This window comes from Saccopteryx bilineata, chromosome 1 (genome assembly GCF_036850765.1).
Source record: "Saccopteryx bilineata isolate mSacBil1 chromosome 1, mSacBil1_pri_phased_curated, whole genome shotgun sequence".
In the NCBI taxonomy this organism is placed as follows: domain Eukaryota; kingdom Metazoa; phylum Chordata; class Mammalia; order Chiroptera; family Emballonuridae; genus Saccopteryx; species Saccopteryx bilineata.
In genome coordinates, this window is record NC_089490.1 from 193,572,176 (window position 1) to 193,596,846 (window position 24,671).

The 24,671-nt window shown below is 39.3% G+C and overlaps 1 pseudogene; it reads right to left on the bottom strand.

Moving 5' to 3' along the window:
- Window positions 1-2,931: 2,931 nt before the first annotated feature.
- LOC136319438 (small ribosomal subunit protein eS6-like) lies at window positions 2,932-6,998 on the bottom strand (annotated as a pseudogene).
- Window positions 6,999-24,671: the final 17,673 nt, after the last annotated feature.

The following is a 24,671-nucleotide window of genomic DNA, read 5'->3' on the forward strand; positions in this document are numbered from 1 at the left end:
ATAATTCCCTTTAGTTATTAAAGTTTGCTTGGCTATCTCATTTCTGCTGCTTACAATCCAAATTCACCTACAATCGTCAATGATCTTTGCTCTAAGATGTTTTCTATCTAAATTACAAAGATGAATAATCTTGAATGAGAACACATTCTCACGTGAACTTTCCCTAAATGGACACTACCAATATTTTTACTCATTTCTTCTTTCTTGGTTTCAGTAACCAAATGCTTCATCAATTCAGCCTTCCCTCATCTTAAAACTAAATATGAGTTTATTTTTCTGTGGGAGCATTTCAGATTGATTTCTTCCTGATGAATCAAGGGAAGACATTTTATCTTTGACATATTTGAGATGTGTGTCCTAGAATGGACACTGAAGAGATCCCCACAGATGACCAGTCTCTAATTCATCTTCACTGTTGTAATCACAGACAAAATATATTTCATTACAAGGCTCATGATTTGCAAAGTCTCAGCTTCAGTTGCAGACCACTGTCTCCTAGGCAGTATTGCAGTGTTAGTTGGAAAACACAGAACCATCTAAGTGCAGAGACGGTTATGCAGTTGTTGCTGTGTATCCCTTTCCTGTCAAATGAGAATGAGAAAAATCTCCAAATGAGCATACAAATATTGATTGACTTACGACCTATGCAACTTACGACCATTTGACTTTATGACCACAATTGCACCATTTCAACTGTTATCCCAGACTCGGTACAGCAATTTGTGTTTTGTGTCTGAATATTTTTTATCAAACCCCTCCCAAGATGTCTACCAAGAGGAAATCGTCTTTGCAAATATTAAACCAGTTGTACTGGTAATGCACTGTTTTACTTAAAACTGACAAATGTAAAAATAAGAAACAAAATGGTGTAGAGATGATACAAATGGCATAAAATGAACAAAGAAAATTATGATATATAATAATAATGAAAGAAAATTATGATAAAATATGACTTAAATATTTTTATAACATCATTTCACAGTACTATACATATAACCTACTCAATTTACAACCAAATCGTGTTACGACCGGTCTGTCAGAACTAATTGTGGTTGTAAGTCGAGCACTAGCTGTAATGTGCTTCCTCATTCTGATTGATTTTCTTCATTCAATTATTTTTTTCCTTCTTAAATTTGTCTTCTTAGTTCCTTTTTCATCTATTTTTTAGGTCATGCTAGAGAGACTTGCAAAACCCTAGCCCCTCCCTGCCACCGAAACAGTAAGTCCTCAAAACAACAATAAGATTTTGTGGGAGAGGAAGAAGCTTCCCTCTACCCTCAAGGTTCTTTTGGCTAGTCTAATAATTAAATTGATATGAGACAGATTACAAAAAGAAAATACCCAAATTTCGTCCATCCATACACATAGGCACAGCACAGACATGAGAGGTGAAAGACAGAAAGGGAAAATGAGATGCACATGACCTTCTGACCTAAGGATCACCTTAGGGCTTCGGAGGGAAGAAGAGGAAGGTCACTGTAGGACGATAAGAAAAGTGGATGTTCTGTATGTAACTAGAAGTTTGCCCTGCCTTATAGATAGGCCATAAAAAGTTATTGCTGGTGATAACTCTTCTTATGGGCAAAGCCCCCAATTCAAATTTTTAAAGGGAGCATTAAAAGTTCTTCCTGTCTGTGGGATCTTGATTTCTTTTAGCTCAAAAAAATTCACATGCCAAAGTGGCACATTTTTGGGAGACCTGTTCCAAGCATCTACATTTTAAAATATATACTTATTCATGCAGAAATACATGGGAAAGTCATGGAACATGTAAATGACTGATTTGGTGGTCATGGATTTGAGAAGAAGAGGTCTGAGCAGGCTGTTTATTATTTTCTTATCTACTTTTATTTTTTTAAGGATTGATTCATTTTTATTTTCTATGTAATATCTTTAAAACGAACTAGTAAACTATAAAGTTGGAAAAATCTGAATAATTCAATTAAATATATTGAAATTTAAAAAGGAATAAAAAGGGGTAATAATTTGAATAACTGGTGATAGATATTCTATTACATGTTTGTAGTTAACTTCATTTTTCATAATTTTTGAATAAATGCATTTTCATAAATTCAAACAATAAATTAGTGATGGACCTAACTTACAGACATTATGTTTTCAGAGAAAACTTCTGAGGTTTTCCTTTGAATGTCTAATTGAAAACAATAAACATTTGTTGTATGATATATACTGTAGCTTTCTGAATATATGTTGGTAGTCTCTGTTTGCTTATCTACTTTTAGAACAACCGTCTGGCATTTGTTTTTCTGAATTTGTAGCAAAATTAAATATGAAAGATTTTCCAACTCACCATATATTTCTGAGCTCTGAACTGTGTTCAAATGAAAATGATCTCTATTATTTATATATACATATGAAAATGGTAAAGAAATCAACCGCAGACCTTCTTAAAATAAAGGGAATTCAACGAAAAGCTGCTTGTGTTTGAAGCAAATGAAATAATGTTGGATAGGGATATAACTTTACCTTTGCTTCTATCACAAATCTATCTCAATGCTAGATGAGACATTGGATGAGAAGATACCTAGGATTGGGAGGAGAAGGATGCATGTCCCCAAAGCTTAGACCACCTTCTGATATGTGGTTTGTCTATCTGGTAAAGATAGTATATTGCACAGGAAAGCTCACTCCTGAATGGCTGAAGTACTTTGACCTTGGAGACAAATTATGAAAACATACATTGCTCCTATACATACATGCCCCCTTCACTCCTAGCAAGCTGTGAGCCATTTTTTTAACACCAATAACAATGGAGATAATTTCGTCCCATTCGTGCTGTTCTCTCTTATCTGCAGTTTTGCTTTCCGTGTTAACCATGGGCTGAACATCCTAAATGAAAAGTTCCAGAAAGAAACAATTTTTAAAAATTTTTTTATTTGGTGTTCTTTATTTTTTTCTCTTAGTAAAACCTCATTTTTGTCTGAACTCAGACTTAGAGGTAGAAGCTCTGAGAGAGGACAGTCTCTGTCTCTTGGCAATCAGTTCCTGGCCTTTTTCTCTCGTCTCTTTCATTCTCTTAGCCAGAAGTTTAGCATATTCTGTGGCCTCTTGCTTATATTAGTACTCTGTTTCTTCAGAGCAATACCCCGATCTTTGCTTGGCCGGACAGGTGGAGTAACAAGACGCTGGATCTCGGGGCTTTGGTCCCGGTCTTCTTATCTTCTTTATTTATGGGCTTTCTCGCAACGTATTGGCAGACATCTTCCTCAGAGAGATTGAAGTGTATGGACTCTGCTAGCTCTTTCCGGACCAGGCAATGAGGCGCAGTAGCATCAGTGAAGACCAGGAATATCTTTCTCCCTTTTGTTCACTGTGACCAAGTTGAGAACACTGAGATTGGCATCCACAATGCAGCCCTGCACAGATTCGCGCTTCCTCTCTCCCGTCCTCCTGGGCCTGTAACAGGAATGCCCCTTACTCAGCAGCAGGCGGACACGGCATGAGTCAAGATGCCCTGCTTCCTGGGGAAACCTAGTTTGTCATCCCACCACTGATCCTAGCGACATAATCCTTCCCTTCTTCACCCAGAGCATCAGTAGCAACTTCTGTGGCCATACACTTCTCATAAAAGGTTCGAAGTTTGCGTTCATCGTCCACTTCAATGAGTTTCTGGCAGCCAGTGCCTGGGAAAGTGGTATTCAGCTTTTTCCTGAAGCACTAGCAGCCTCGGAGTCGCTGCGGAAAAGGGGCCCAACTTCTGCTAAGCCTGTAGCATATTAAGAAATAAACAATTTGTAAGTTTTAAATTGTGTGCCATTCTGAGTAGGGTTAAGAAATCTTATACCATCCTGCTTCGTCCCACTTTTGATGTGAGTCATCCCTTTGTCCAGCGTATTCACGCCCAGTAGTCACTTAATAGCTGTCTCAGTAATCAGATCAACTGTCATGATATCACAAAGCTTGTGTTGAGTCACCCTTATTTGACTTGATAATGGTCCCAATGTGCAAGGGTAGTGATGCTGGCAATTTAGACATGTCAAAGAGAAGCGGCACTGTGCTTTAAGTGTGAAGATGTGTACAATATAATAAGATATTTTAAGAGAAAGAGAGCATATTCACATAAGTTTTTTACAACATATTGGTCTTTTTGTTTGTTTGTTTTTGTGACAGACAGAGACAGAGAGAAGCAGAGAGAAGGACAGATAGGGACAGACAGGCAGGAAGGGAGAGAGATGAGAAGCATCATTTCTTCGTTGCAGCATCATAGCTGTTCATTGATTGCTTTCTTATTTATGCCTGAACTAGGGGGCTACAGCAGAGTGAGTGACCCCTTGCTCAAGCCAGCAACCTTGGGCTCAAGCTGGTGACCATGGGGTCATGTCTAGGATCCCATGCTCAAGCCAGCGCTCAAGCCAGTGACATTGGGGTTATGAACCTGGATACAGTCCAACACTCGATGTTCTGCGCCACTGCCTGGTCAGGCTACATACAACATATTGTTATAATTGTTTTATTTTATTATTAGTTATTGTTGCTAATCTCATACTTTGCCTAGTTTATAAATTCAACTTCATCCCAGGACTGAGAAATGTAGGAAAACCCGTGGCACTGTCTGCAGTTCAGGCACACAGTGGGGTCTCAGCATGTCTTTTCCATAGATCAGGGAAGAGTGCACTACTACCAATGTAAAACAGTGAGAATAAAGTTTGCTTAAAAACGTAAAACCATAACCGAATTTTTAGCTTCAACAGAGGCCTGAAAATTCCCAGCAAAATCAATTACAAGGAAAACATTTATTAGTATTTACAAGATGTAGTGATTTATTACATTTTTGTTATTATTAAAAATTAGTAGTATTGATCAACACAAGTTCACACTTGTTCTGTACTGAACATACCGGTAAGCCTGGTCTCTGCTTACTGAATTATTTTGTGTGCATTGTTTAGCAAACATATAAATGGGAAAAATACTGCCAAAGGCATCAAATCTAATTCTCTTAAATATCTTTATGTTCTAACTGGTGTACCCAAAGCCATATCATATGGTTATCATTTTCTTGGATTTGTTTGTTAATCCTTTTAATTAAAGCTTAAAGCCACAATATGCTGGCATTTAAAAAGCTGTGGGTGGAATCAAAGCCAATGAATTTACGCCAGATGATACTTTTCCTCCCCAGGCAACTCTCAATATCTTAACTTCCGCCTCAAAAGTCTTAGTCAGGCTGACTGGTGGTTGCTCAGTGGATAGAGCTATGACCTTGGACACCAAGGTTCCCAGTTCAAAACTGCGAGGTCACCAGCTTGAGTACAGGCTTGTCCACATGGCCCCAAGGTCACTGGCTTGAGCAAGGGGTCACTGACCAGGTTTTAGCCTTGCCACCCCCATCAAGGCATGTATGAGAAGCAATCCATAAACTCCATAAACGACTGAAGTGAAGCAATAACCAGCTGAGGTGGTTAGCAGCCCCCTCCCTCCCATCCCTCTAGGGCAGGCGTGGCCAACAGTTTTTGCCCCCGGGCCAGGTTAGAAAGAAAACTTTTTTCGCGGGCTGGACGAAATATTAAAATAAAAAAATAAAGGCCCTGGCTGGTTGGCTCAGTGGTAGAGCGTCAGCCTGGTGTGCGGAAGTCCCGGGTTCAATTCCCGGCCAGGGCATACAGGAGAGGCACCCATCTGCTTCTCCACCCCTCCTCCTCTCCTTCCTCTCTGTCTCTCTCTTCCCCTCCCACAGCGAGGCTCCACTGGAGCAAAGATGGCCCGGGCGCTGGGGATGGCTCCTTGGCCTCTGCCCCAGGCACTAGAGTGGCTCTGGTCGCGACAGAGCGACGCCCCCTAGTGGGCGTGCCGGGTGGATCCTGGTCGGGCACATGCGGGAGTCTGTCTGACTGCCTCCCCATTTCCAGCTTCAGAAAAATACAAAAAAAAAAAAAAAATTAAATACAAAAACGATTTAAGTAAACAAAATTTTATTATGTAATTTGTTTATGAATAAATGTGAATGAAAAAAATTTTAATATACAATATTATTTTAATAAAAATATAATTACATACCGTATAAATATCCAAACTGTATCACAATCAATTGAAACAATATTTAATTAATAAAATGAGCTTGAAGGGGTTATATTGCAAATAAAACAATTATTTCGTTTTACAAACAGCCTGGACACGTTTTTAGTTATCAACTGCAGCTATTGTCTATGTGCTACAATGCCACTTGATTCTGCATGCTTGACCACAAAAGTAACGAGTTGTTTGATCTTGAGTGCGCACTGGCAAACTCCGCCTAAAAGAATGTAGGTTTCACATCGCTGCTAAACGTCAAACAATTCATATCGAGAACAGACAAGTACAAAAGTTATAAATCTTTATAATGGATTTTTTTTAAAAAATAAAGAAGTATCGTGAATCCATTTGACCAATTATTGGTAGTTAACCCTAAATTACTCACACGCGAAATTCTTTTCCATATATCATTATCTTCTTAAATATCTCGATTTCCAGTAATCAAAGATGCTTCTGTTTCTGAGTAGCTGAGATTGTAAAGTAATGAAGAATATTAAAAACTTAATTGTGGGCCACATAAACTCATTACGTGGGCCGGATGCGGCGCACGGGCTGTATGTTGGCCGTGCCTGCTCTAGGGGCACAGTGCTTCACAGGCAGTGCCTGGCCTCCTGGGGCAGCGCTCCGTTTAACACTGCTTCTATCCAACCCTGGGAGGCAAAGACCAGTGGGACTGAACTGCCATTATTATGATATACTGGGAGACTTGGACAAGGACATAATCTTACTGCATGCCATGCTAACATTCTCCATAGCGTTTTGCAGGTCAGGCAGCCCACCCACCTCTTTGATCATACTATACATTAGCATATCTGTATCCCCCTACCACAGTAAGCCCAGTTTGCAATAGCATCTCTTCTAACGGGCCTGGCCAGCAGAGGACCGCAGCTGCTTAACTTCTGTCCCCTTTCAAACATCTTCTGCATTACTTCGGTGATTGGTGCATCTTCCAAGGCTGTTTTGTCATACATAGTCCTCAGTATTTACAGACTCAGTGACATGTGTCAGCAGATCTCTGCTCTTACCATGATGAAGCAATTAGCCAAACAGTTAAAACTATATTTGATCTTGGTTGCCATGCTTGCTGTTGTCTGAGAGAGAAAGGAACAGGAGAGCGTGAGAGTTAATAACATCAAAGATCATGTATTTCCAAAACTTCATTTGTACGAATGTAGGCTTAATGCTGATTGGCAGAATTCTGTCCTGTAGCTGTAGCGTTTCCCAACCACCTGATGGTGTGCTATTCTGATCTTTACGTCATCCGTACCCAAGGCAGTTAGCTACCTGAGGGTAGGGTCCAGGGCTTCTCAGAGTGCAAGGCACAAAATGAATAAGATATAAACCTATTTGGCTACACCTAAGCTAACTCAATGAAGTGTTATAAGTTCCAATTGAAAGCTAACAGCCCCTTTCTTAATTATGACTTTTCATTTTAAAAATATTTATGTTTGGTTTACTCTATTTTGCTATACGTGCCTAGACAAAACCAGAGCACTTCGCTGAGTCTTGAACCATTCAAAAGATAATGAAGCCATACGTGTTTTTTGGCAATGTGTATCTATATTAATGTCTATCCATTGACTTATTTTTGTCAGTCTCCAATCATTTTGGGTCCTTTGAGAGTAGATTCTAGAAATGGATAGATTGAGAATCTGCACTAACTTGTTATTTGCATGTTACACATTGGGGCCAAGGGGGAAGAAAGCCAGGAGACCGTGCAAATGCTGACACTTAATAAACTGCAACCTATGGAATTAAGCTTAACACTGAGTGACCCAAATTTACTTCTATTGTATACGTGGTGGCAAAAACTATGATACAAGTTACATAGACATCTAAGTGAGATGACAGACAAAATAGTTCATTTGCAGACAAAGCAAGTGGGGATGTTAGTTGAATGAACACTGAAAATGCAAACCTCTTCCTAGTATATTATTTAATTATATTTTCCCAAATTAAAGTATATTCAGGATAGAATTAAATACTGTAAATTTGACTTCTTTTTGAAAAAATCTATAGCCCAAAAGAATATTTAGTTGTCAAGTAACAATAGCCTCTAAATTCAGAAGAATTTTTACACATAACACAGAGACAGTGCAATTTCTCTCACCGTCACTTCACAGTGTATTGTAGAGTATAATTATGGAGACATCTACTTTTTAATTTAATTTTACCAGCTGTCACCAATGGCATGAATATTTCAACATCACGGTGAAGAATTACAGGTGCTGAAAGATAACAAAATAGAAATTTGGGACACAAACATTGAATGTTACTCTATAAAGAAAGGTTGTCAGGTTTTAGTGGGACAATGAAATGAGCTGGATGCAGCAGAGATGGACACAATGAGAACAAAACCACAATATTCCAGCCATTAAAGTAAAAAGTAAAATAAGGAAGCAGAAGACTTTAGAAAGTGAATAAATGATAACGAGGTAGACATTTAGAAAAAGGAGAGCATATAAGGATTAAAATAAAGGGAAATAACATAATTTGTGAAGTATAAACATTTGTTTTAAAGTGCCGCAATAATAATCAAGATGAAAGAATTGTGTTCTTTCTTTTTTTATTGTCAGAATAATATCACTAATTAAAGATCACATAAAAATATTTTTTTAGGAGAAAGGAAAAGATGTGCTTTCCTTCATAAGGAAGAAAAACCTTTCAAGAAAGTTCATTACTTCAGGAAGTGCACAAAATGTCTTGGTCCAAATATTTGTTATAGCTATCTTTAAAGAAATATAGGGACAAATGGTGATATTTACTTCTTCATTGGAAGATCTGCTGTGGGAACACTTTATTCTAATACTTTCTACTAAATGGTCACTCAGGTACACTTATAAACAACAATGACACAGCTATTGAAGAAAAACAAACAAACAACTCTGAGAAGCATGGTGGCATAATTCTTTCAGTTTAAGTAAAAACATCATGTAAATAAAATATTTTGCTTTCTCTAATTTTATTTTAATGTAGAATTAAGAAAACCTGGTCCTGAAATAGTATTTACAGATAATGAATCTTTGACTTAAAGTATATGAGAATTTTACATTTATGATTGTATTTCAAATGCTAAAGGAAAAGGAAGAGATTAAACAAATGAAATAATGTTTCCTGATTACAAATTATTAAGCTCCCCGTAAGACAGAACTTTAGATTAGTAATTAATAGTATATACTGAAATAGTTAAATCTTAAACTCAGGACTCAAATAATTTGAGAACTCATAATTACAAAATGAAGTGAAATAAATACTATTATACCTCTACAAGCTTTTCATGATGAGAGAGGAAAAGTTAAGGTTAATTTTAATTTGTTTGTAAATGCATTACTTAAAAGAGTTAATGTATAGATATTAAGTTGACTATATCAGCATAGTCCAATTTGCATATTAATAAATATGTATAAGTAAAAAAAAGAAAATGAATGAAAACCTTAGTCATTATCCAGAGAAAGGTCAAAAATAGCCCTGGCTAGATATTTTGGTTAGTTAGCATTTTGTTTTGGAGCACAGAGGCTGCTGGTTCGATCCCCTGTCAGGGCACAAACAAGAAGAGATCAATGTTATTGTCTCCCTCACTTTCTCTCTACCTCCCTCTCTCTCTAAAAATCAATAAAAATAAATGTCTGGGCCCTGGCCGGTTGGCTCAGTGGTAGAGCGTCGGCCTAGTGTGCGGGGGACCCGGGTTTGATTCCCGGCCAGGGCACACAGGAGAAGCGCCCATCTGCTTCTCCACCCCCCCTCCTTCCTCTCTGTCTCTCTCTTCCCCTCCCGCAGCCAAGGCTCCATTGGAGCAAAGATGGCCCGGGCGCTGGGGATGGCTCCTTGGCCTCTGCCCCAGGCACTAGAATGGCTCTGGTCACGGCAAAGCGACTCCCCAGAGGGGCAGAGCATCGCCCCCTGGTGGGCAGAGCGTGGCCCCTGGTGGGCGTGCCGGGTGGATCCTGGTTGGGCGCATGCGGGGGTCTGTCTGACTGTCTCTCCCCGTTTCCAGCTTCAGGAAAAAAAAAAAAAAAGTCTGTTTTTTTTAATTAGCATGTATTTGGACAGTTGATATACTTTGGTCAGCACAATGACATCAAATGTTTTTGAATTAGTTGACCATATTGGAAGTAGAAAAATTCAACATTAATTGCAAAATGGAAACCCCCTCCCTTTTTTTGTAGCAGAGACAGAGAGAGTCAGAGAGAGGGACAGATAGGGACAGACAGACAGGAACGGAGAGAGAAAAGAAACATTAGTTCTTCATTGAGACTCCTTAGTTGTTCATTGATTGCTTTTTCATATGTGCCTTGACCAGGGGGCTACAGCAGACCGAGTAACCCCTTGCTTGAGCCAGCGACCTTGGGTCCAAGCTGGTGATCTTTGCTCAGACCAGATGAGCCTGTGCTCAAGCTGGTGACCTCGGGATCTCAAACCTGGGTCCTCTGCATCCCAGTCTGATGCTCTATCAACTGCGCCATCACCAGGTCAGGCAGAACCCCCCAACACCCTTTTTTAATGAAAAAAATCAGAACATATGGGAATTGTGATTGGATTTTGGCATGACAAAAATAAGCTAGCATCGAGTCCTCACCGGCTCCATTAAATGAGACATGTACTTGCCAGTTTGTCTCAGCCCCTCCACTGGCTGCTACCTCATCACACCAACAAACCACCTGCTTCCCCAGAAATGCCAACAGCCAGGCTCTGAGTACACAGAAGCCAAGTGGAGACAGATACACAGTAGTGACAATGAAAATCTTTTTTTTTTCAGGTTTTTAACATCAAATGAAAATAATCAAAGAGTTTTCATAGTTTTTTTTTTCATAACAGGGAATTTAGAAAAAATATAGCAACAAAATGAATAATATAAAAATTAACTCATTATGCTGTAATTTTTAAGTAGATCTCAGAGGCTATCCTGGATAATTAGTTCCTAGTATTGTAACCTCAGGTAATTTATTTTGGTTTTCTTGTTCTTCCTACCCAACCTACAAAAGGAGTCTTTAGTAATGTCAACTTCATGCATCTGTTCTTTCTATTAAATGAAAGAAGTGCTCAGTTATTTTGCCTGGCAATTTGTAAAGGTTTGCATTTGAGTACTATTAAGCAACTCTTCCTAATTTTTTCTCTTAATTTGTATCTATTACCAAGAACTTTAGGAGTAAATTGAAAAAAGGGAAGCCCTGAGTGTTAAGCAGTTTCCTACCTCCAGGAATGTTTTTCTCATCCTCTCCCAAGAACTGAGGCACACGTGACTCACCACGTGACCACTGACATCTGACACCTTTTGTCAAATTGGGGCAGAAGGATGTTCTGGTGAGCAGATGTTTCATTGTATAAGAAAACACAAGGACCATTCTCTTTTCTCCGAATGTGTATGATATAGTATACTTAGATGGAAAGAAAGTGTAAACTTTTAGACCATGAAAATACTACCTAGGAGTCCTTATACACAGTACAATAGAATTTTCAAAAACATGAAACCATAGAACTGAGCAGCAGTCTCACAGTCGGTGCAGAAAACAGGGGGAAGAACTTGTGAGATCCTCATTCACTAGAAAGAAGCAGTACATTCATTGCTATATGAAATAGACTGCTTCTTTGTGCTTAATATGGCAAATTCTGGGGTTACTCATGTAGGGGACAAACTTTGATAACTCTGGGTATCTTAGACAATAGGGTCTTCCCAGTGTTTGAGGACCCAGTAGAAGGTCAAGCTCATGCAGAAACCAAAAAATGCATAAAGCAAACAAAAATTCTATTTTTGGGGAAAAATAATTTAAAAAAACAGGGAGTATTTACTATGGAAAATAACTTGGTTGACCTTCTTTGCACTAGTTTTTGAGCAGATTTTATTTTTAAAATATTGTGGAAGTTACAGGGCATTATAATACTTTCACTTGTGTATCTAGCCCTCTGTTGTCCTGGGGGTTAGGTCTTTGGCTTGCTGTGTCCCAGCTTCTTTCTCTGGGACTCTAGGCTCTCTCCAGGACTTTGCAAACAGCCTCAATTTCAGAATGTTTTCCAGGAATATACTACATCAATTGAGGGTGCTCCTGATTTCTACCAGAAGTCTGCTTGCTCAGCTAGAGCTGAAAATACTAATCCTGTAGGGTATTTTCTTCTAGTTATCTCCATAAATGAATGAGTCATTGGTAAATCATTCCACTGTTCCACCTGGAGCTTCTTCTGGATAATGGGGCATTAATGAGGTTGTGTAAACTCATAGGTACAAAGCCACTTTTTGCATTCTGTTGCAGTGAATTAAGCTCCTTGGTGAGAAGAAATCATGTGTATGATACCAAGCACAGTGTGAATAAGAAGTTGGGAATGTTAGGGTGGGCCGGAGCTCTACAAGAAAGGAGCATGAACTCATCTATAAAAGAGTGCTCAATTCCATAGATACCCACAGAATAGAGTATCTTACCCATGTGATTACTGAGCGACCCCTCTACTGAGGCAGTACTTTCATGAGTCTTTATATGCAACAGAAAATTCTCACATTCCATGTACGTACTGGGGATCTCTGGGTTACGACAGTCTCGAAATATGACATTTTGAGTTCATGATACTCACGCCCATAAAAAGTTAAGAAAATTAAGATGTAAGTGTTTTGGTTTACACCATTAGCATAATACATATAGACTACACGAGTGGACTAGTTTGTTGCACATGGCAGAGAAGAATACACAGTGTGTTTGTGTTTTTATGTTCTAGATTATGATTTTACAATTATGTTAGGATAGGCAAGTGACAGGCTAGGGTGTGCTTCAATTTACACCAAAATTTGGGTTATGTCATAGGAATGGAACTGTGCCTTAATCTGAGGACTCCCTGTACTAAATAAAGGTCTGTAAATATGCCTCTACCTCAAGCACTGTTGTCATTAGAATTCTAGTGTTTTCTTTCTAAGCTCTTATCTGAAGACATAAATTGGGGTACATCGGTACCCAGGCCACTGTCTCTTTCAGAAACAGTAAACCTTAAAGAGACAAATAGGAGGTCATCCCAATGTGAGGACTTCCATGGTTTTTTCCAAAATCCTAGAGCTAGCCATCGTTATTTTCCTATTTTGCCAGACGCTCTATAAAGGATCTTTACATGCCACAAACATGACTATTCTCAATTGTCCCATAAGTCCTAAATATCAGAGTTCCTTGACTTTCAGCCAGACGGCAACATAGACGCTTGTTTATGAATCCCAATAAAAGCTAGTGCTTTAAATTTTCTCAATTAATGGATGTGAAAGGCAATTTTTATCATCAGATGCTGTTTTCTCTTCTTCCTGCTCCTTAGTCTCCTACCAGAGCACTTTCTCTGAACTTACCTGAAACCAAGGAGTAAAGAATAACATTTGCAAATGTCAGCCCCCTGATGCGTAGGAGTGGATCTGAGAAAAAACCCAGAAACGATGGCAGAAGCTTTTTATGTAGCCCTGTCTTAAAAGTTATATGTCTTAAATGAGAAACAAATTTTAGTTTATAACTATAATACTTAAGCTATTTACCTAATACTGGAGAAATAAGACAAAAAGTATTCTTTTTCTCAAATTTCTAGCAAGGCTAAATAATAGCACTCTCTTGCAAAAGTAACACATTCTTTGCTTTTAGTTTTCTGTTGCTGTTGTAACAAAGTAACATGGATTTAGCATTTCCAATGTGCATTAAACCCTGGCTGAGGCTAACATGTTCACCCTTGTTTCTGTATTAGCTTTCTATTGCTATATGAAAATGATGACAAATTTAGCAGCTTTCAACCCAGTCTGTGTATTATCTCACAGTTCTGCCTTTAAAGGCTCATCTGATTGGATCAGACCCACCTGGTTAATTTCCCTATCTTACGTTATAGATAATATAATGGAATTAAAGAAGTGAAATTTTATCATGGTCACAGGTCCCATGAATTGGGTGTGACCTCACTGGAGGGAGGTCACGTTTCAGAGGGTCTGCCAGCCACAAGGCACACTGGTAAGGATAGTAGTGGACAAGAGTCATATGTCACCATCTGCTTTGTACTTCAAGAGTGAGCACAGTGATTACTTTTGACATCTGATACTAAGGAAATACATATTTAAAGGTAATAATTGAATTCTATTTGACGGCAGCATTTTAGATTAATTCCTGAAACAGAGAAACACCGGCATTTGTGGAAATATGAGAAAAGTCCTGTCAGATTATTACTATAGTTTATTGCAAAATATGGCTCTTATTGAACCAAGATGAATTCCTTTTTCCTAAGTAAAATTGCTCTAAGTACAGTAAAAGGAAATAAGATGATAAAGATGTCGAAGTCCCAAGGTTTCAATAGATTATATTAGGTGTATGACTTTCTGGGTAGTTTCCTTTTCTCTACAGAAGGGAGTGTTTGAGCGTCTCGTAACTTTTCACCATTAATTCTCGCGGCATGAATTGCTGTCTCTGAGTATCGGCTGTATTGTAGCCAGAGCACCTGCACTCAGATATTTAGTGAGCAAGCCAACAATTCATCTGTGCACTTAGAGCCTTTCTTACTGCTATAACATTGGAGACTAATAATAATAATAATAAATTCTAGGAATTGTTTTGAGTTGCCTGAGATATTTTTCCAACTTATAAATTATTACTTAATTTTGATATTTTCTTTGGAAATAGATTATCTGTGTTGATTTTACAAAAAACTATAAATTCTTAAGGAATGATCAACTATTAGCCTTGGAGAATTTCAAGCAAAGACAATATTATGTAACAGTAAAATAGTTAACTTCTTAAATTAAACACGTGCATGAACACAAACTCTTCCTCATTGGAAACCCAAGTGATTGCCATTAGCCTCTTTCGTATCACAGCAGGCTATACAAATTATTATTACATTTAATTAGCAGTCTGACAAGTTGAGGAATCCTTTACCTGCATTCAGATTACACACAGAAAATAATTTGAAAATATTTTCTGCCCTGAAAGCATCAAAGCAAATCAAAGAAATCAGCTCCAATCTTATCTTTATTATGAAATACCTGGGGATCATTAAGTGAAATAACAGAGCAAGAAATGTCATTTCTACATATTGTTTCAAAGTGACATTTGATTATCCCTATAAGGAGGTTATTACATGCAGAATGATATAATTCCATAAAACAATTTTACTGTGATGTAATGTTAATGCAGCCATTATTCACCTCTTTTTCTTAATAAAAGAAATGGTATGTATCATCATTTATATTTGGAGCATCATTCAATCCCTATTTAATTCTACTTCTGATGTAATACACACTGAGTAATAGTAATTTTGAATTCTTTTTTTTTTTTTTTTTTTGAAGCTGGAAACGGGGAGAGGCAGTCAGACTCCCCGCATGCGCCCGACCGGGATCCACCTGGCACGCCCACCAGGGGCGACGCTCTGCCCCCCAAGGGGCGTCACTCTGCCGCGACCAGAGCCACTCCAGCACCTGGGGCAGAGGCCAAGGGCGCCCGGGCCATCTTTGCTCCAATGGAGCCTTGGCTGCGGGAGGGGAAGAGAGAGAGACAGAGAGGAAGGGGGGGGGGGTGGAGAAACAAATGGGCATTTCTCCTATGTGCCCTAGCCGGGAATTGAACCCGGGTCCCCCGCACGCCAGGCCAACGCTCTACCGCTGAGCCAACCAGCCAGGGCCTAATTTTGAATTCTTGAATATGAAATTAAAGTTCCCAGCCAAAGTAAATTTCAGTGGCAGAAGAATATAGAGACTTATGTACTTGAAAAAGTTTCTGTGCTGAAACACAATGGTCTAGAACAGGATAGATTAATAAAATTAAAAAATGATGAGAGTAAGAAAATAATTTTATGTATCACTAAATAAAATTGCTTTTGTAATTTGAAATATTTGCTAATGATATTCCTATGTTAATGATGATTTAGTAATGCTATTTAGAACTTTCTTATACTTAGCTAGCTTCTTGGTGCTAAATCTCTAATGTGATGAAAAGAGTAAAACTTGCATAAGAATATATTCATTTAAAAAATTAATTTCTCATCCCTGGCCAGTTGGCTCAGGAGTAGAGTGTCAGCCCAGCGTGTGGAAGTTCCGGGTTCAATTTCCAGTCAGGACACACAGGAGAAGCACCCATCTGCTTCTCCACCCTTTCCCCTCTCCTTTCTCTCTATTTCTCTCTTCTTCTCTCACAGCCAAGGCTCCACTGGAGCAGAGTTAGCCCCAGTGCTGAGGATGGCTCTGTGGCCTTCATCTCAGGCGCTACAATGGCTCTGATTGCATCGGAACCCCCTGGTAGGCATGCTGGGTAGAACCCGGTTGGACTCATGCAGGAGTCTGTCTGTCTGCCTCCCCCCTGCTCCTCACTTCGGAAAAATACAAAAGTAAATAAATAAATAATTTCTCGTTTTTGCTACATTGAAAGTAGAACCAGAGACATTTTAGTTCTCATAAAATGTTTATTTTAAATATAAAAGTTTCCCTCAAAAAAAAAAAATTGGATAAGGACAATAAAATGGAAACTGTTATCTAGGCTTAGCTCAGAGATTGAATATACTTTAAGATACATTGAAATTCACAGTGGGCACATTCTTTTTAATTGGAATGATGTAACACAACATTTTTTCTGCTCCTTAGTTGATGTTATGTGTATAAATAGCACTGATGATTTCTCATATTATGGGAGGAGAAAAAGGAGAAGGAATTGTTACTATGAAATCCAAAGCATTAAATTTAATAATAGAAAATATTCCCCCTTAATTCAACATAATTAATATTACTTCTTAAGATGATTACAGAATGCCCTTAAAAGGAATATTTTATGAAAAAGTGCATGAATTAAAAAGATATATAAGGTCCTTAAGGATCATTTTTAGTCTACCAAAGATTGAACTTTAAAATTCTCTACAAATTGTGGATGGAGTGCAGAGCACATTCTTAGCAGCTGTGGCTGATGCAATGCTGTGAGAACACTCCAGCTCCCAGAACCCTCCTGGGCACACCCAGGAAGGAAGCTCGCCCACCATAAGGAAGTGACTCAGTGCCAACCACGCAGCTCCCTGATCTTTTCAGCCATTGGCTTTGAAGAACACCCTGCAAAACCCTATAGGCTGAACTTGTTTATATAAGCTAGCTTGCTTCCTGAATAAAGTGGATCTGCGTCACTGAAACTGGTACCTGGAGTTGAGTCTCTGCATCTCCGTCATCCTCACCCCCGTAGGCCTTGTCCACAATAAATCATAAAGATCTTTAAGAATATATTACCAGGCCCTGGTCGGTTGGCTCAGCAGTTGAGCATCAGCCCGGCATGTGGAAGTCCCGGGTTTGATTCCCGGCCAGGGCACACAGGAGAAACACCCATCTGCTTCTCTACCCTTCTCCCTCTCCTTCCTCTCTATCTCTCTCTTTCCCTCCTGCAGCCAAGGCTCCATTGGAACAAAATCACCCAGGCAATGAGGACTCTCCATGGTCTCCACCTCAGGCACTAGAATGGCTCTGGTTGCAACTAACGCTGCAACGCCTCAGATGGGCAGAGCATCGCTCCCTGGTGGAGATGCCAGGTGGATCCCAGTCAGGCACATGTGGGAGTCTGTCAGCCAGCCACCCCCACGCCCCCCTCCCCGCTTCTCACTTCGAAAAAATACAAAAAAATCCCAACAAAATAACAAAAAAGGAGAATATACTACCTAGTTTATTTAAAGATAAATGCTATTTAAAAAAAATTTTTTTTTCTTTTCACACCATTTTTGCTTACATACTGACAGATATGCTCAGCCTACAGCCTGAGGATAATAGTTAAGTGATGTTGGACAACTTAATTGAGCTTGTGTGACCAAGTTTTTCATCACTAAAATAAGGATAAATAGTAGTATTCACATCATTAGGATCAGATGAGTGAGTACAAATAAATTGGGGGGAAAGCTATCACATAATTAGCCCTCTATCAATGTCAAGCAAAATTAACTAAAACAATATATAAAATAAACAAGATAAAATTCTAAAAAACTTTTCCTGAATTTTCAATTTAGAGATTCTGTGCGTCTTTTCAGACTCTACTCATTCTGCCCACAAAAATAAATCACCAACAGTAGGAGCATAGCTCAACTTTGCACAAAATTTTTCCAATTATTCTCATAAAAACTGTACAAAGCAATTAGGAAGATGATGAAAGCCTGCTGCTCTGTCTTACGCCTTAATCAAAATCCAAAGACAGAGAAAGCCGCTAAACACAAAATAACTTATACAACAGGAGCAAACTGCACATAATAAGAACAAAACAGGGTTTTGCCAGATGTTGAATAAGAATAGGGAAGGTCAAAGGGCCAAAGATGTAATTGATCCTAGGGAAAATAATAAGTAGGAGTTATTCAGCCCAGAAGGCAGGAGACTCTACCCAATGTAGAAACTGCTCATTTCTGAAAATGCATAGGGCCAGGCACCATGCTGGTAGCAGAGGAAATAAAATATGGGTGGCACAGAGGGGCTCAAGCAGGCAACACCATCTGTAAAAAACATTGAACTGTATAGCAAGAGAAGAGAGAAGCGTTGAGCGGTAAAACCAGATGAACTACCCTTACACTTTCCACGTTCTCTGCCCAGTCATTCTGCTCATCGATGGACCAGAAAATTCTATTTATTCAAATGTAAATAATAAGAAAGGAAAATGACCATGTCAATGAAATGAGATTATTATTAAAGCATACACTACCACACACAGTGAAACCAGAGGGGGAAAAACAAAAGATAGGAAGCACACACCAACAGAAATCAGAAAATAAGTCAAATAAAACAATTATTTCAGAAGTTTATACTAATTTACAGCTAGCAAAAAGGAGAAAAAGTGAACACAGAAAACAAAGTAGGGATATTGTGAATAAAAGTACAGAAAAGAAAATTTAACAGAAAGAGAGAAAGAAATTAAACTATTAGAAAGGGATCAGAGAGTATATAAAGAATACTGTACAGCCCTGGCCGGTTGGCTCAGCGGTAGAGCGTCGGCCTAGCGTGCGGAGGACCCGGGTTCGATTCCCGGCCAGGGCACACAGGAGAAGCGCCCATTTGCTTCTCCACCCCTCCGCCGCGCTTTCCTCCCTGTCTCTCTCTTCCCCTCCCGCAGCCAAGGCTCCATTGGAGCAAAGATGGCCCGGGCACTGGGGATGGCTCTGTGGCCTCTGCCTCAGGCGCTAGAGTGGCTCTGGTCGCAACATGGCGATGCCCCCGGAGGGGCAGAGCATCGCCCCCTGGTGGGCAGAGCGTCGCCCCTGGTGGGCGTGCCGGGTGGATCCCGGTCGGGCGCATGTGGGAGTCTGTCTGACTGTCTCTCCCTGTTTCCAGCTTCAGAAAAATGCAAAAAAAAAAAAAAAAAAAAAGAAAAAAAAAAAGAATACTGTACAGCCTGACCTGTGGTGGCACAGTGGAAAAAGCGTCAACCTGGAATGCTGAGGTCGCCAGTTCAAAACTCTGGGCTTGCCTGGTCAAGGCACATATAGGAGTTGATGCTTCCTGCTCCTCCCCACCTTCTCTCTCTTTCTGTCACTCTTCTCTAAAATGAATGAATGAAAGAATTTTTTTTTAAAAGAATACCCTTACATACCTATAATTGGAGGCCTGAAAGAGGAAACATCAACTAAGATAAAAAGAAAAAAAAAAGAACTAATATAAGCTCAGACAATACTATATATATATCATTCTAATTATTTTACATATATTAATGTTATTTTGGCTAGGAAAGTCATGTCATTTTTAAAAGATGTATATTAAATATTAAGTATACAATGGCCCTACGGCTGTAATTTAAAAATACTTTTATGACATTGAATGTTGATAGTCTCCTACTGATTAATACACATACCTCAAAGGAAAACTCTCACACACAGTAGTTCAAAACATTGGCTTTAAATTTAGAGAGACCTCAGTTCAACTCATTGGTATCAAAATTTAGCAGTATTTCTGAAACTTGGTTTCTATGTCTAAGTCTAGTGTAATTTATGGATTAAGACAAGTATGAGTGCGTGTGTGTCCACACACTCAAGCTTCAAATTATCTAATACCTATAACTCAAAGATGAACATTATTTTCTTCATTTCTGGGACTATCCACAATCTACATTTTAGAACTCTCCAAACAAATGAATATGAACCTAGTGAAGACAATAGAAATATATGATAATGAAATAATAAAGTTCAGAAAAATAGCAGACTATCCCCTCACCCCACCTTCTCCCCCATGAGATAACTAGTTGTTACAATTTCCGTTTTTAACATTAAAATATTTTTTTATTTGAATTTCTGTGTTGACCAGATTCAAATCAACAGATAAGAAATGTCTGGTCACAAACAATGGCCTCTGTTTACTGTTAAATTTTAATATTTTCTTCTACTGTTGTCCGATTTATAATTATCTTAAATTTCACTGATTATTCATGACTTCACATAACTTTCTTGACTTACAGTGATTCAGGTACATAATTTTTTTCCCCTAATTTTACTGGGACATTTACAAAATACTTTACTGTTTGTGAAATTTGCATTTATATTTTACCAAATTTCTTGTACCTTGTTTATTTCACTAGCTCTTTATTTTTATTTCGTTGACTTATTTTATAATTTTATAATTTTTTATTTTTTAATTTGGGAGAGAAAGGAAGACAGAGAGAGAGAGAGAGACATAGATTTGTTGTTCCACTTACGCATTTATTGGTTTAATCTTGTATGTGCCCTGACTGGAGATCGAACATGCAACTTGGCCTACTGACAATGCTCTAACCCAGTGGTCCCCAACCTTTTCTGGGCCACGGACTGGTTTAATGTCAGAAAATATTTTCACGGATTGGCCTTTAGGGTGGGAAGGATAAATGTATCACGTGGCTGAGACAAGCGTCAAGAGTAAGTCTTAGACGGATGTAACAGAGGGAATCTGGTCATTTTGTAAAAATAAAACATCATTCAGATTTAAATATAAATAAAATGAAAATAATGTAAGTTATTTATTTTTTCTCTGCGGACCGGTACCAAATGGCCAACGGACCGCTACCGGTCCGCGTCCGGGGGGTTGGGGACCACTGTTTTAACCAACTGAGCTACTCAGCTAGGGCTTTTTAAAAGTTTTTTCTGTAAGTACATAGAGAGCGCATTATCTTTGAAGAAGGAAAATCAAGAAAGATGATAGTTTGGACCAGAGGCTGGAGAATAGGAGACTAATTCAGACTCTGGATATATTTTGAACATAGGGTATTTAGTATTTGATCACAGATTGGATATATGATATCAAAAAATGGAAACTCCATGAAGAATCCAGATTTTTGAATTGAAGGATAGCAAGAATAGGCTTAGTATTTATTGCTAAGGGATTTTGAGAGAAACCTATTTCAGTGGGAATATAGGAAGTTTGTTTATTGTCATTATTTCTGAGAACCTTATTAGAATACGTGTGTAAGTAGAAGTGTTATGTACATGTGTATTATTTGGATCTCTCTTTCAAAAAACTTGTATTTAGTTGTTAAATAAGTGTCAAGTCAGTGAGTGTGTAAGACTGAAAAAATCAAATTCTAAAACCTTCAATAGAGTGACGTCACGGAAATGGCGCCGTGAGAAGCGCGTCCGACAGCTCTCCCCTAAATCACAACAAATTTATCAACTAGAAACAGAAAAATTTATCCTCGGAGCATTCCGGAGTTCCACACAAACTGAAAGCAAAAGGACTGTTATCACTTGAATCTGAGAGACGAGGGTGTGGAGGAAGCTACCGCAGCGACGCTCATTCAAGCCGCCAGGGAGTGCGCCCGCGGTGAGTCAGCCCATATACTTGGGAACCGCAAGCCGCTGCGAGCGGCCGACCGCGAGCCGCCGCGAGCCCGCGAGCCGCCGCGAACCCCCGCGAACCGCCACCGCGAGCTGCCGCGAGCCCCCGCGAACCGCCACCGCGAGCAGCCGCCACGAGCCGCTGCGCGCGCGCCCGGTCCGGTTGAGCACTGCTGACGTTCCCAGCGGCCCGCACACTGCGAGTGGGGGTCGCCGGCCACCGGTGCCCGGAGCGCCCCATTCGCGCGCGTGCCTTGGGCATTCCACGCGCCCAGGGCGCCCTACTGGCCCGCACACCCAGGGGGCTCCATTATCCTGCGCCTGGTGCGGTCCAGCCGCCAGCGGTGGGGCAATCGGGAGAGGCTTGGGAGATTCTCTCCGTGGGCGGGGCACCTCACCCAGCCATTCAAGCTAACAATCAAGCGTTGGGGGAGGGGCGCGCGCAGGCAGCCTAAAATACCTTCGGAAACACAGCTGCGACCCAATCACTGAAATTAGCTTAACCCATAAAATCTGCGCACCCTCGGTTCTAATTGATAAGATCTCTCTCAGTTCAGCGATCCAAGACAAGAGGCGTGATATTTTTTAGTGCCTCTCGCTAAAGGGGCGGGGGCAACTTCTGATTGATAGAGCCTCCATATTCAGGGATAAACGCTAACAAGAAGGACTTGGCAGATAATAAGGTCTATACTACACTAGTCGAAAGCAGAGACTAGTGCCTCTTCTTCCCTGCAAAAACAGGCTACAAAGTGTGGAAAGCCTGGGTTGAGAGGTCCAACTAAATGATAGGTGCTGAACAGTCACCTTGACAACAATTGACTCCCACCCCCGCCTGATTACACTGGAGGCCCTGACTGTCAGAGCCTTTCCCAAAGCCTTGCACTGAGTGGGGATAGAGTGGGGATTTCCCAGCTCTTTGAGCCTCTTACTCCCCAGGCAGAAGCAGTTGCAGCCTTATAGCTGGATCACCAGGCTGCTAATTCAGAAAGGGGGGACTAGGAGAGAGAATCCAGGAAAGCAAACTCTCTCATCGTTGGACCCGGCAAACGCCAACAAGCCTTTACTTCCAGCAAGACTAAAGCCAATTATATGACATTGCCATAGAATCCCATCAACTGCAAATCCCTAACTAAGAGTGACACAGGGGCAGAGCCTGGGGTACAGAGTCACCGACTAGGAAGAGGGAGAGAAAAGAAAAAGGAAGAAGTTAACCTCTCAAAATCAAGAAAAACCCACAGACTTTACAACTTGATCCACTAATTTTTTTTTTTTTGTTGTTGTTGTTGCTTGTTTCTTCTATCTTTTTGCCTTTATTTCCTCCACCTCGGTCCTTCTATTCTCTGCCCATCTTATGCTTCCCCTTTCTTGAACTACACTACCCATGAGTGTTGCATTTTATTTTTCTTCTTCATCCTCACCCTCCTTTAAGGTTATACTCCAAAACACTTAACTCTCACTCTCTCCTCTTTTGTTTTTTTTTTTTTGTCTTGCTTTATTTTGTTTTTTTCTCCTCCTATTTTATTTCTTCCTTCGTTTTTCTCTTTTTCTTATTTTTTCCTTTCTACTCGTTTTTAATTTTCTCATTTTACTTTCCTCCCATATAATCCTCAATCACGAACAAATTAGTTTATTTGGGACTCAAGGCTTTTTTTTGGTTTCATTTCTCTTTTTTGCTTTTGTTTTTATTTTTTTTTCTCTTGTTTATTTATTTTTGTGGCATTTTGGGTCCTCCCAACCCAAGGTCTCCATTGTATTTAGTCTTCGCTCCACTTAATACAACAGATTTTTACTTATTATTTTTATTTTTTCTTCTTTATTATTCTTTTTTGGTCCTTTTTTCTGATTCCCTCTTATCCCTCTCATTATATCTCTTAGTTGACCATCACTTACAAACAAATCATCTTATGCTTGTCTAAGATTTTCTTCCTTTTTTTTTTTTTTTTTTTTTTTTGCATTTAGTAGGTCCCTACTCCCTTTTTTTGCCCCTTGAACTCTTCACCCCAAATCAGGCCCTCCATTATAGGCACGATATTTTCCTGAGGAGGGGAGAGGAGGGAAAGAGAAGAGAGAAAAAAGGGGGAAATAATAAATTATTACTGTTTTTTTTTTGTGGGGTGTTTTACCCTTTTTTTTTTTTTTTCTTTTTACTCTTTATTAATTCTAATTAGTGCTATCAATAAGACCACCCTCAGATGCCGATAAGAAAGAGGAAATCAAATATTATGGATACAAAAGAAAGAGAGGTAACACAAATAGATGTGGAAAAATCTATGGAGAAAAGACTTAACATATTGGAAGCCTTGGAGCTAAATGACAGAGAATTTAAACTAGAAATCTTAAAAATACTCAGAGATATACAAGAAAACACAGAAAGGCAATATAGGGAGATCAGAAAACAACTCAATGAACACAAAGAATATATTACCAAGGAAATTGAAACTATAAAAACAAATCAAACAGAAATGAAAAACTCAATTCACGAGCTGAAAAACGAGGTAACAAGCTTAGCTAACAGAACAGCCCAGATTGAAGATAGGATTAGTGAAGTAGAAGACAAACAACTTGAGGCACAACAGAGAGAAGAAGAAAGAGACTTAAGAATAATAAAAAATGAGAAAGCCCTACAGGAATTGTCTGACTCCATCAGAAAGAATAACATAAGAATAATAGGTATATCAGAGGGAGAAGAGAAAGAAAATGGAATGGAGAATATACTCAAACAAATAATAGACGAGAACTTCCCAAGCCTGTAGAAGGAACTAAAGCCTCAAATTCAAGAAGCAAACAGAACACCAAGTTTTCTTAACCCCAACAAACCCACTCCAAGGCACATCATAATAAAGATGACACAAACCAATGACAAAGAAAAAATTCTCAAGACAGCCAGGGAAAAGAAGAGTACAACATATAAAGGA